Raw genomic sequence first — 12,166 nt, forward strand, 5'->3', positions numbered from 1 at the left:
AAATTTGGATTTGCCCCAATAGCCCAAGACACATCTGTGATGCCTGCCAAGGCGGCAGGAGGGAAGCAAAGTGGCTTCATTTGTCTTCCCTTTCAGATCCCCACTTTCTGCAGAGAGCTGTGAATTTGGGTGGCATGAAAGTAGATTAGAAGCATTTGTCCACTAACGGAATACAACAAAAGAAGTAATTTTTTTCTTTTTCTGTTTTTTTTTTTTTGTTTTTTTTGTGACAGAGCCTCGCCCTGTTGCCCAGGCTGGAGTGCAGTGGCGGGATCTCGGCTCACTGCAACCTCTGCCTCCCAAGTTCAAGAGATTCTCCCACCTCAGCCTCCTGAGGAGCTGGGACTATAGGTGCCTGCCACCATGCCCGGCTAATTTTTTTTTGTATTTTTGGTAGAGACGGGATTTCACCATATTGGCCAGGCTAGGCTCGAACTTCTGACCTTGTGATCTGCCCGCCTCAGTCTCCCAAAGTGCTGGGATTACAGGTGTGAGCCACCGCACCCGGCCATGTTTTCTTTTTTTTGAGACTGAGTCTTGCTCTGTTGCCCAGGTTGGCGTGCAGTGGTAGAATCACGGCTCGGCTCACTGTAACCTCACTCTGGGCTCAAGCGATCCTCCCACCTCAGCCTCCTGAGTAGCTGGGTCTACAGGAGAGTGCCACCACACCCAGCTAGTTTTTCTATTGTTTTGTAGAGACGAGGTCTTGCTGTGTTGTTCAGGTTGGTCTCGAACTCCTGAGCTCAAGCAGCCTACCTGCCTTGGCCTTTCCTAAAGTGTTGGGATCACAGGTGTGAGCCACAGCACCTGACGACAAGCTTCTACTAAGCAAAGTGTAGAAGGGAAAGCATAAGTGAGTATAAGAAGGGTAAAGCTGGCCCGAGCGCGGTGGCTCACGCCTGTAATCCCAGCACTGTGGGAGGCTGAGGCAGGCAGATCACGAGGTCAGGAGATCGAGACCTTCCTGGCCAACACAGTGAAACGCTGTCTCTACTACAAATACAAGAATTAGCCAGGCATGGTGCTGCGTGCCTGTAATCCAGCTACTCAGGAGGCTGAGGCAGGAGAATTGCTTGAATATGGGAGGCAGAGATTGCAGCGAGCCGAGACTGCGCCATTGCACTCCAGCCTGGCGACGACACAGCGAGACTCCAGCTCAAAAAAAGAAAAGGCTGTTACCAAAAGCTATAATTTTAGGTTTTAGGGCAGTAAGCAAGAAAAGGCAAGACCAAGATTCTGCTACATTGGGCCTCCAACCTGCAATCCTAGAAGAAATGTCAGTGCCAAAACCCTGGGCCATCCGGAGGGTGGCCAGTCACGTGAAATGCGAAAACCCTGGGGTGCCCAAGTGTTGGCCAACGAGGGTCCACACACGAAATGCCAAAACCCAGAGCAGGTGGGAGGCAGCCAACAGTATACGCCAAAGGCCAAGCTGGAGCCACAGAACAACGTGACTCTGGCATCGCGGGGTCAACACAGCAGGACCTCTCACAGCCAGGTGTCCTGCCTTAAACAGTCGCTCTAATACAGCTCTTGGGGAGGAAGAGCCAAAACCATGAAGGAAGCACCCATTTTAGGACAGAAGATGCAATGGGCTGGCCGGTGGCTCACACCTGTAGTAACCCCAGCACTGGGAGGCTGAGGTGGGTGGATTGCTTGAGCTCAGGAGTTTGAGACCAGTTTGGGCAAAATAGTGAAACCCCATCTCTACTAAAGATACAAAAAAGAAGTAAAGGACTGGGTACAGTGGCTCACGCCTCTAATCCCAACACTGGGAGGCCAAGGTGGGCGGATCACAAGGTCAGGAGATCGAGACTATCCTGGTCAATGCAGTGAAACCGTCTCTACTAAAAACACAAAAACTAGCCGGGCGTGGTGGTGCGTGCCTGTAATCCCAGCTGCTCAGGAGGCTGAGGCAGGAGAATCCCTTGAACTCAGAAGGCGGAGCTTGCAGTGAGCCAAGATCGTGGCACTGCACTTCAGCCTGGGCAACAGGGCAAGACTCCGTCTGAAAAAGAAATTTAGCCGGGCGTGGTGGTGCACACCTGCAGGAGGCTGAGGGGATGATCACTTAGGCCTAAGAGGTTGAGGCTGCCATGAGTTGAGAATGTGCCGTTGCACTCCAGCCTGGGAGATAAGAGTGACGCCGTCTCAGAAATAAAGTAAAATGGCTGACAAAAATAAACTGGGGTTAGAGGAGAATCAGCCAAGAGAAGGGGTGAGAGGGATGTGGTTCTGTCCAGGGTGGCCAAGCAATGGGGTATCCAAATCCACTGCTTGGCTGCTGTGAGGGAACAGGCCCTTAGACTTCGGGCCTGACCAGAGCACAGATTTCACAGGAGGTGGCGGTGCTATGGCCACTTGCCCACTGCTCAGCTCCACCATGGGCCAGGAAAGAGGATGGTTCTGAGAAAATTTTCTGGTTCTTGTGGTAGCTTTGATCGCCCACTGCGCACATCTCACTGTCTCCTCATCTTGCCTCCGCCGGTCGCCTCCATCTCCTGTCTCCCTGCCTCTTGCTCACCCCCTTGCTGTCTTTTTGTTTTTTGTTTTTGTTTTTGTTTTTTTTTGAGACGGAGTCTTCCTCTGTCACCCAGGCTAGAGTGCAGTGGTGCCATCTCAGCTCACTGCAAGCTCCGCCTCCCTGGTTCACGCCATTCTCCTGCCTCAGCCTCCCGAGTAGCTGGGACTACAGGCACCGCCACCTCGCCCGGCTAATTTTTTTGTACTTTTACTAGAGACGGGGTTTCACCGTGTTAGCCAGGATGGTCTCCATCTCCTGACCTCGTGATCCGCCCGCCTCGGCCTCCCAAAGTGCTGGGATTACAGGCTTGAGCCACCGCGCCCGGCCTCCTTGCTGTCTTTGTCCCTTATGACTGCTGGATGATCCATGGCCAGCAAGCCCCCAAATTAGGGCTTAGCCCATGAGAGTTCTTGTCCACCTAGGGAAGAATGTAGGTGGTGGTAGACAGCAATCTTTTTTTTTTTTGAGATGGAGTCTCGCTCTGTCGCCCGGGCTGGAGTACAGTGGCTGGATCTCAGCTCACTGCAAGCTCCACCTCCCAAGTTTACGCCATTCTCCTGCCTCAGCCTCCCAAGTAGCTGGGACTACAGGCTCCCGCCACCTCGCCCGGCTAGTTTTTTTTTTTTTTTTTTTTTTTGTATTTTTAGTAGAGATGGGGTTTCACCATGTTAGCCAGGATGGTCTCGATCTCCTGACCTCGTGATCCGCCCGTCTCGGCCTCCCAAAGTGCTGGGATTACAGGCTTGAGCCACCGCGCCCGGCCATTTTTTTTTTTTTTTTTAGTAGAGACAGGGTTTCAACGTGTTAGCCAGGATGGTCTTGATCTCCTGACCTCGTGATCTGCCCGTCTCGGCCTCCCAAAGTGCTGGGATTACAGGCTTGAGCCACCGGCCTTTTTTTTCTTTTTTTTTTTTTTTGAGACGGAGTCTTGCTCTGTCGCCCAGGCTGGAGTGCAGTGGCCGGATCTCAGCTCACTGCAAGCTCTGCCTCCCGGGTTTACGCCATTCTCCTGCCTCAGCCTCCGGAGTAGCTGGGACTACAGGTGCCCGCCACCTCGCCCGGCTAGTTTTTTGTATTTTTTTAGTAGAGATGGGGTTTCACCGTGTTCGCCAGGATGGTCTCGATCTCCTGACCTCATGATCCGCCCGTCTCGGCCTCCCAAAGTGCTGGGATTACAGTCTTGAGCCACCGAGCCCGGCCTTTTTTTCTTTTTTTTAATTGGAGATGGAGTCTCACTTTGTTACCCAGGCTGGAGTGCGGTGGCACGAACGCAGTTCACTGCAACCTCTGTCTCCCAGGCTCAAACAATCCTCCCTCTTGCTGGTATTGTGGATGTCCACCACTGCACCTGGCCCACAGCAATCCAACAGGCTTGCTCTCTTGCCTGGGCTGGAGTGCAGTGCTGCAGTCTCGTTCAACTGCAACTTCCTCCTCCCGGGTTCAAGTGATTCTCCTGCCTCAGCCTTCTGAGTAGCTGGGGATTACAGGCATCCGCCACCACGCCTGGCTAATTTTCACCGGGGTGGGGGGTTTCACCATGTTGGCCAGGCTGGTCTTGAACTCCTGACCGCAGGTGATCTGCCCACTTTGGCCTGTGCTGGGATTACAGGCGTGAGCAACCAAACCTGGCCCACAGCATTCCTTTTATTGAACTGGAGCTAGTACTGGTGGGGCAGGGATAATGTGTAGACAGTGGGCCCAGAGCTGCACTTGAGGGCCGTTGGCAACTGTATTTATATGTATGTTTACTTACATTAAATTAAGGGGTGAGTTACCAGGACTTTCTGCGATAGGGGTGGTCACCTCTGGGTCATTGCCATGGACTTTGTAAACTGTCAAGGCACTGAGGGGACGGCTTATGCCAGTGAGCAGTGAGGGCCCAGCAGTGGGCAGCAAGGCCCAGGGATCGCCTTCCTGGCCATCTGCCCCTTCCTTCTGGTTGTTTTGCTTCATTCTGTCTGGACCAGGAAGGCCCTCCTGCAGGTCTCCCGTCTCCCTGCTGCAGCGTGCCGATGGGACCGGGGGTCCCTGGTGGTCCCCGGCTGGAGACTGGCTGGCTTGGGACAGGGCATGTGGTGGCTGCCTCCAGTGGGTCCCCAGGAGCCCCAGCATGGTGGGCATCTCCTTGCAGTCATCACTGCAGAGAGACATCCAAAGCACTGATCCAATGCAGGGCCCAGCACACGCTTCCCAGAGCCCCCTTGGGGCCCCCCTGTCCTGGGTGAAGGGTCGTTTCTGGGGAGTTGACAGCAAGCATGGCCCTGACTGTCCATGAGATGACTGGCCCCGCGACTCCATGCTGCCTGCGTCTCAGCTCCTGGGCCGCCATCTGGAGGAAACTGGTGGGAGCTCGGGGGCTCAGGCTAGGGGGACGTGGTGGAGGACTGAGAGCTCAGAGATGTGCTGTTGGGCCACAGTAGTGCCCCAAGGGACACTGCTCAGCATGCTGAGTGCACAGGATAGTCCCCAGGCGTCAGCTGTGCCAAGGTGGAGAAACGTGTGGGACATGCCTCAGAGGACACAGCAGGGCCCATTGTCCCCAGAGCCTCCAGCACCACAGCTCTGGCAGTGCCCAGCATCCACGCAGGGCGCCTGTGCTGCCTGCGGCTTTCCAGAGCCCATTCGGGAGATAACCAGATGGGTGGGCCAAAGTGAGGGTCTGCTCCAGGTCCACGCTAGCTGTGGGGCCCCACAGACTCGTCTCTGCCTAGGGACACAGCAAAGGGCCACGCGCCAGCTCCTGGCATGAGTGCCTGGAGCTCTGGCAACTGGAGCCTGGTTCGGCCTCCGGAAAGGGAGAGTCGCCAGCCACAAGGTGGGAGCAGGTTCGGCCTTTGCTCCCAAGTGACTCAGGTCTCGGCCTGGATCCAGGAGCACTGACCTGAGGGTGGGGGGTCTTTCCCACCACACCGGGGGCTCCCCGTGCCACAGAATCCATGGCTCTCCCCTGCCTGCAGCAAGGCCAGGCCCAGGGGTCACTCCAGCCCTGGGAGTACCTACAGGAGGAACCCACACGGGGAGCATCTGGTGCGGTGGGTGGGCACCTCCCTGGCAGCCCTCGAGGTTGCCCTGGCACTTGGGGTGACTGCACGTCTTCCCAGGGGAGGCAGGCAGTGGGGGGCTGCCCAGCATCCACGAGGCCACTGTCCCACCTCTGTGAGATTTGCCCTCTGCGGGGACCAAAGGAAGGAGGGGCACACATCAGTGTCGTCCCACGGATGCCCCGCTCCACCTCCTCAGGCCCAGCCCCTGGGGGCTGCTTCCATCCCGCCAGCACCTTCACGACTCCACGGGCAGCTGCATGAATGGGGGGACTGGCACAGGCAGGGCTGTGGCCCCGCATGGCATGCACCTCAAGTTCCTCACGGGGCAGGGCACCCACAGAGCAGCGGCTGTGTCGTGGAGCTGCTGGGCAGGCTTCACTGGTGGTGGCCTGACTGGAGTGTCACGGCCCAGGGCACCCCAACCCTGAGCGGACACACCTGGTGGAGAGGCCATTTCGCCGTCAGCAAGGGGTTTAGGCCCTACCACCTGGGACAGCTCATGGTGGCGCCCATGCCCAGGGTGGGGTAGGACTGAACTGCTGCATCCTGAGCCAGATGCACTGCTCCTGTTCCCTTAGCCTTGTGTGAGGGTTCCTGGCTCCTGGGAAGCCCTGTGCCTCAAACACTGGGTGAGCATTTTAACTAGCACCTCTGAAAACATGGTAGGCCCTCATTTTTCAATTTTTGGGGTGTACATACTTCATGGCCAGTTTTATTTGAGGCAGTCCTGCTCTGTCACCCAGGCTGGACTGCAGTGGCGCGATCTTGGCTCACTGCAACCTCCATCTCCCAGGTTCAAGCAATTCTCCTGCCTCGGCCTCCCAAGTGGCTGTGATTACAGGCGCCCGGCTAATTTTTGTATTTTTATTAGAGATGGGGTTTCACCAGATTGGCCAGGCCGGTCTCGAACTCCTGACCTTAAGTGATCTGCCTGCCTCGGCCTCCCAGAGTGCTGGGATTACAGGTGTGAGCCACTCGGCCCAGCCCGGCCAATTTTTTTTTTTTTTTTTTGAGATGGAGTCTTGCTCTGTCGCCCAGGCTGGAGTGCAGTGGCCGGATCTCAGCTCACTATAAGCTCCGACTCCCAGGTTTACGCCGTTCTCCTGCCTCAGCCTCCCAAGTAGCTGGGACTACTGACGCCCGCCATGTCGCCCGGGTAGTTTTTTGTATTTTTTAGTAGAGACGGGGTTTCACCGTGTTAGCCAGGATGGTCTCGATCTCCGGACCTCGTGATCCGCCCGTCTCGGCCTCCCAAAGTGCTGGGATTACAGGCTTGAGCCACCGCGCCCGGCCATGCCCGGCCAATTTTATTTTATTGTCTCTGTCACCCAGGCTGGAGTGCAGTAGTGTGATCTCAGATCACTGCAGCCTCAACTTCCTGGGCTCAAGTGATCCTCTCACCTCAGCCTCCCAAGTAGCTGAGACCCACCCACAGGCTCTCACCTCCATGCCTGGCTAATTTCTTTTTCTTTGTTTTTGAGATGGAATCTCGCTCTGTCTCCCAGGCTGGAGTGCAGTGGCTGGATCTCAGCTCACTGCAGGCTCCGCCTCCTGGATTCACGCCATTCTCCTGCCTCAGCCTCCCGAGTAGCGGGGACTACAGGTGCCTGCCACCATGCCCAGCTAATTTTTTATATTTTTAGTAGAGACAGGGTTTCACCATGTTAGCCAGGATGGTCTCCATCTCCTGACCTCGTGATCAGCCTGCCTTGGCCTCCCAAAGTGCTGGGATTACAGGCGTGAGCCACCGTGCCTGGCCTTTTTAATTTTTTGTAGAGATGGAGCCTCAATATGTTGCAGGCTGGTCTTCAACTCCTGGGCTAAAGTGATCCTCCCACCTCAGTCTCCTGAGTAGCTGGGACTACAGTTGTGAGCCATCATGCCCAGTTAATTTTTGTATTTTGCGTAGAGACGGGGTCTCACCATGTTGCCCAGGCTGGATATGGCCAATTTCAAGTGCTAACAACTTATTCCATGCAGTAGCCATTATACAGCTTTTCCTTCACCACTCACCGTGGCATGGCCGATGCTCACTCTGCCTCCCGTGTTTAAGTGATCCCCCTGTCTCAGCCTCCTGAGCAGCTGGGATTACAGGCATGTGCCACCAAGCCCAGCTAATTTTTGTATTTTGCGTAGAAACGGGGTTTCACCATGTTGGCCAGGCTGGTCTCGAACTGACCTCAAGTGATCTGCCCGCCTTGGCCTCCCAAAGTGCCGGGATAACAGGCGTGAGTCACTGCATCTGGTCCACAATAGTTAAAAAAAAAAAAAAAAAGATTGATTATTTAAGCAAAAATACATGCAGTTGTTATTTGCCAGACTTAATATGAGATGTTGAACGTTTGATCCAATTTTCCTTCCTGGATAAGTTTTTCTTTCCGATTCCTGTCAGTTTTGAAAACGTAATACCAGAAGAAGAGGGTCCCCATTCCATACAGAGCTCCCAAGACTGAGGTTTTAGGAGTGGGTCTAAAATTAGCGTAGACATTCGCTAATCTTGCACAGATCCGCTGAATCAAGGCAGGATCTTGATGAGCCCTTGGCGGTTAGGGACCTTGTACTGAAGCAGGTGCCCCCGTTTAAGCCGGGCTCTGAATGGCCAACGGCTGGGCTTGTGCCCGCCTATTTGGCTGCGCCGAGGGCAGAGGCCAGGTGCGACGGTATACTTGGGGAGCGATATCTCCGTGACCTAGCACACACTTGCCTATAATAGTCAGTCATCTTTTTTTTTTTTTTTTTTGAGACGGAGTCTGGCTCTGTCTCCCAGACTGGAGTGCAGTGGCCGGATCTCAGCTCACTGCAAGCTCTGCCTCCCGGGTTTACACCATTCTCCTGCCTCAGCCTCCTGAGTAGCTGGGACTATAGGCGTCCGCCACCTTGCCCGGCTAGTTTTTTGTATTTTTAGTAGAGACGGGGTTTCACCGTGTTAGCCAGGATGGTCTCGATCTCCTGACCTCGTGATCCGCCCGTCTCGGCCTCCCAAAGTGCTGGGATTACAGGCTTGAGCCACCGCGCCCGGCCTAGTCAGTCATCTTAAGCTCATTCTCCGGAGGCAGGAGAATCGCTTGAGACTGGGAAGTGGAGGTTGCAGTGAGCTGAGATCACACCATTGCACTCCAGCCTGGGTGACAGAGTGAGACTCCCTCTGAGAAAAAAAAAAAGGCCGGGCGTGGTGGCTCACACCTACAATCCTAGCACTTGGAAAGGCCGAGGCAGGTGGATTGCCTGAACTCAAGAGCTCAAGACCAGCCTGAGCAACACAGTGAAACCCCGTCTCTACTAAAATACAAAAAATTAGCTGGGTGTGGCGGCATGCGCCTGTAATCCCAGCTACTCCGGGGGCTGAGGAAGGAGAATTGCTAGAAACCGGGAGGCGGAAGTTGCAGTGAGCCGAGATCACGCCACGGCACTCCGGGCTGGGTGACAGAGCGAGACTCCGTCTATTTAAAAATAAAGGAAAGAAACTTCAGAATTTTTTTTTTTTTTTCTCAGACTGAGTCTCGCTCTGTCGCCCAGGCTGGAGTGCAGTGGCGCGATCTCGGCTCACTGCAAGCTCCGCCTCCCAGGTTTAGGCCATGCTCCTGCCTCAGCCTCCGAGTAGCTAGGACTACAGGCGCCTGCCACCTCGCCCGGCTAGTTTTTTGTATTTTTTAGTAGAGACGGGGTTTCACCGTGTTCGCCAGGATGGTCTCGATCTCCTGACCTCGTGATCCACCCATCTCGGCCTCCCAAAGTGCTGGGATTACAGGCTTGAGCCACCGCGCCTGGCCAACTTCAGAATTTTTTGGCATGTTGTATCTCTGGCCCGGAGGTTGGAGGAGCATTAAAGGCGGGGTGGCCGAGGGTGGACCCAGGCTGGGGCTCAACCTGTGCCCTGAGCTGAGGAGCCCCAAAGTCTTGGGGCAAAAGTTGCAGCCAGGCAGGGCCCTGATGCCTCGTCAGAGCCTGGCAGTGACTTGTGGGAGCCAGTGCGGGCTAGGGCGCAGCGGGACCGCTAGCTGTTAAGCTTTCAGGAGTTTTGCACACCAACTGCTACACACAGCCATTATTTCTAAATCACATACATTTACAGTTAAATTATGATAATAAAAGGAAATACTGAAAACTCATAGTTTCATATTTTAATAAGATCACTATTGTCCGTGATCTTAAGATTATTTAAGTATTATAAGCAGGTGTGTGCTGGGTTGCCAATATGTTCCCCAAGTATACTCCGTCACGTCTGGCCACTCTGCCCTCGACCCAGTCCTGAGGAGCTGGGACTACAGGTCTGCGCCACCACCTATGCCTTTTTTTTTTGAGTCGGAGTCTTGCTCTGTCACTCAGGCTGGAGTGCAATGGCACGATCTTGGCTCACTGCAACCTCTGCCTCCCAGGTTCAAAAGATTATCCTGCCTCAGCCTCCAGAGTAGCTGGGACTACAGGTGTGCGCCACCACACCCAACTAATTTTTTTTTGGTATTTTTAGTAGAGACGGGGTGCCATGTTGGCCAAGCTGGTCTCAAACTCCTGACTTCAGACAATGTGCTCGCCACGACCTCCTAAAGTGCTGGGATTACAGGCGTGAACCACTGCGCCCAACCAAAATTCTGAAGTTTGTAAAGAAAAACTTTCCTGAAGACAAATGGGTATTTTGGGGAAAACAGGTATGTGCAGTAACTGTGTACTTCCTTTGAGAGACTAGAGTTCCTTTGTTTACAAATTAGGAATCATAACCCATGCACCCTCCCCGATTCTTCCACTGCATTTTTCTTCCTCAGATGTTTGTAAAGGATCGATCTTCCTAGTCTAGTTCCAGCTTACCTAGCTTGGCAGCTCTGCTCACACAAGCATCTGGCGCTTCCAACATGTGTTCCTGCCACTCCTGTGGGAGGCAGCCAGTCAGGTCTGGCCTGGACATTCATCCGGGTGGCCACTGTCTGCAAGCCTCCTGGGCCGGCTCCATGCAGCTCCTGTAGCTGAATGGTAATTCCCCAGCCTCGTAGCAGCTGGGTCCTGCTCTAGCTGGGACCTTTCCCGTTTGGCCTGGAGCCTGCTGGGTACAGGGACCGCAACAGACTGGTGTTCCTCACCTCACCTCCCTGAAATTACTTCCTGAGAGGGGGAAGGACCCCCTGGTTCCTCGTGCCCCTCAAGACTTTCTCAGACTGAATGTCCACATCCCGTTTCTTCCACCTGGTCCCTAACTCTGGGGAGGTACTTCTATGTGTGCATCAATGCCTCAGAAGCCTGAAGGCCAAGGTTGCCAGCCCAGGTTATTCTGGTTCTTCTCAACATGCTCACCTGTTCTCTGATGGATTCTTTGCATCTCCCTGGGCCCTGGCCGGGTGAAGACAAACCCGGGGGCACCAAGGCGAGGGCTGCTCTGGAGGCACCACCCTGCTGGTTTACAACCAGATCCACTAGGGGGCGCTGTGCAGCAGGAGGGCGGGCGGCAAATAAACCTTCCGGCTTGGAAATCCCAAGTAGCCGCTCTGGGGGGTCAGGTAGAGCCATCTGGGGACCTCAGTTGTAGAGCTGGGCCTGGAGCCTGCACTTTCTGTCTTCACACTGGCCTATCCTGTCACTCACTGCTTAGCCAGGCTGGGCCCGGCGGATGACCTGGCCTGGCCAGTTCCGCTAAGACTTTCAAGACCCTCTTGCAAGGCAAGTCTCTGAGCAGGCCCAGCAGGCTCCGCTCCACACCCCGCGCCCACCAGGCGCCCCTGGAAGTCCATGCTGGGGTTTCTGTCTTAGCCAACCTCAGGGAGGTCAAAGGAGCCTGTCTGGAGTAGAAAGGTGAAGCTACACGTTGGCAGCGCCTACTCTGGGGATCAACATTAGGGGCTCAGCCAAACCCAATCCTCCACAGAGGCTGCTTCTAGTTTTCAGACAAAAAGTGAGAGTGTGATTTTCTTTATTTTTTGAGACAGGGTCTCACCGTCGCCCAGACTCGAGTGCAGTGGTGCGATCTCGGCTCACCGCAACCTCTGCCTCCTGGGCTCAAGCAATTCTGCCTCAGCCTCCCGAGTAGCTGAGATTACAGGCACCCGCCACCACGCCAGGCTAATTTTTGTAGTTTTAGTAGAGACGGGGTTTCACCATGTTGGCCAGGCTGGTCTCGAACTCCTGACCTCCGGTGATCCGCCCGCCTCGGCCTCCCAAAGTGCTGGGATTACAGGCGTTATTAGTCACCGCGCCCGCCTTGAGTCTTTTTTTTTTTGAGGCGGAGTCTCGCTCTGTCGCCCGGACTGGAGTGCAGTGGCAGATCTCAGCTCACTGCAAGCTCCGCCTCCCGGGTTTACGCCATTCTCCTGCCTCAGCCTCCCGAGTAGCTGGGACTACAGGCGCCCGCCACCTCGCCCGGCTAGTTTTTGTATTTTTAGTAGAGACGGGGTTTCACCGTGTTAGCCAGGATGGTCTCGATCTCCTGACCTCGTGATCCGCCCGTCTCGGCCTCCCAAAGTGCTGGGATTACAGGCTTGAGCCACCGCGCCCGGCGAGTCTTATTTTTTTTAAACCCCAGGAATGCGGAGTCGGGGAGGCCCCGATACCGCAGGCTCAGCGCTTGCTCCGGGTCCTTCCTCTCTAGCCAAAACAGGGGAAATAGCTCCAGACA

The sequence above is a fragment of the Trachypithecus francoisi genome, unplaced genomic scaffold (assembly GCF_009764315.1).
Source record: "Trachypithecus francoisi isolate TF-2019V2 unplaced genomic scaffold, Tfra_2.0 Lachesis_group12, whole genome shotgun sequence".
Lineage (NCBI taxonomy): Eukaryota > Metazoa > Chordata > Mammalia > Primates > Cercopithecidae > Trachypithecus > Trachypithecus francoisi.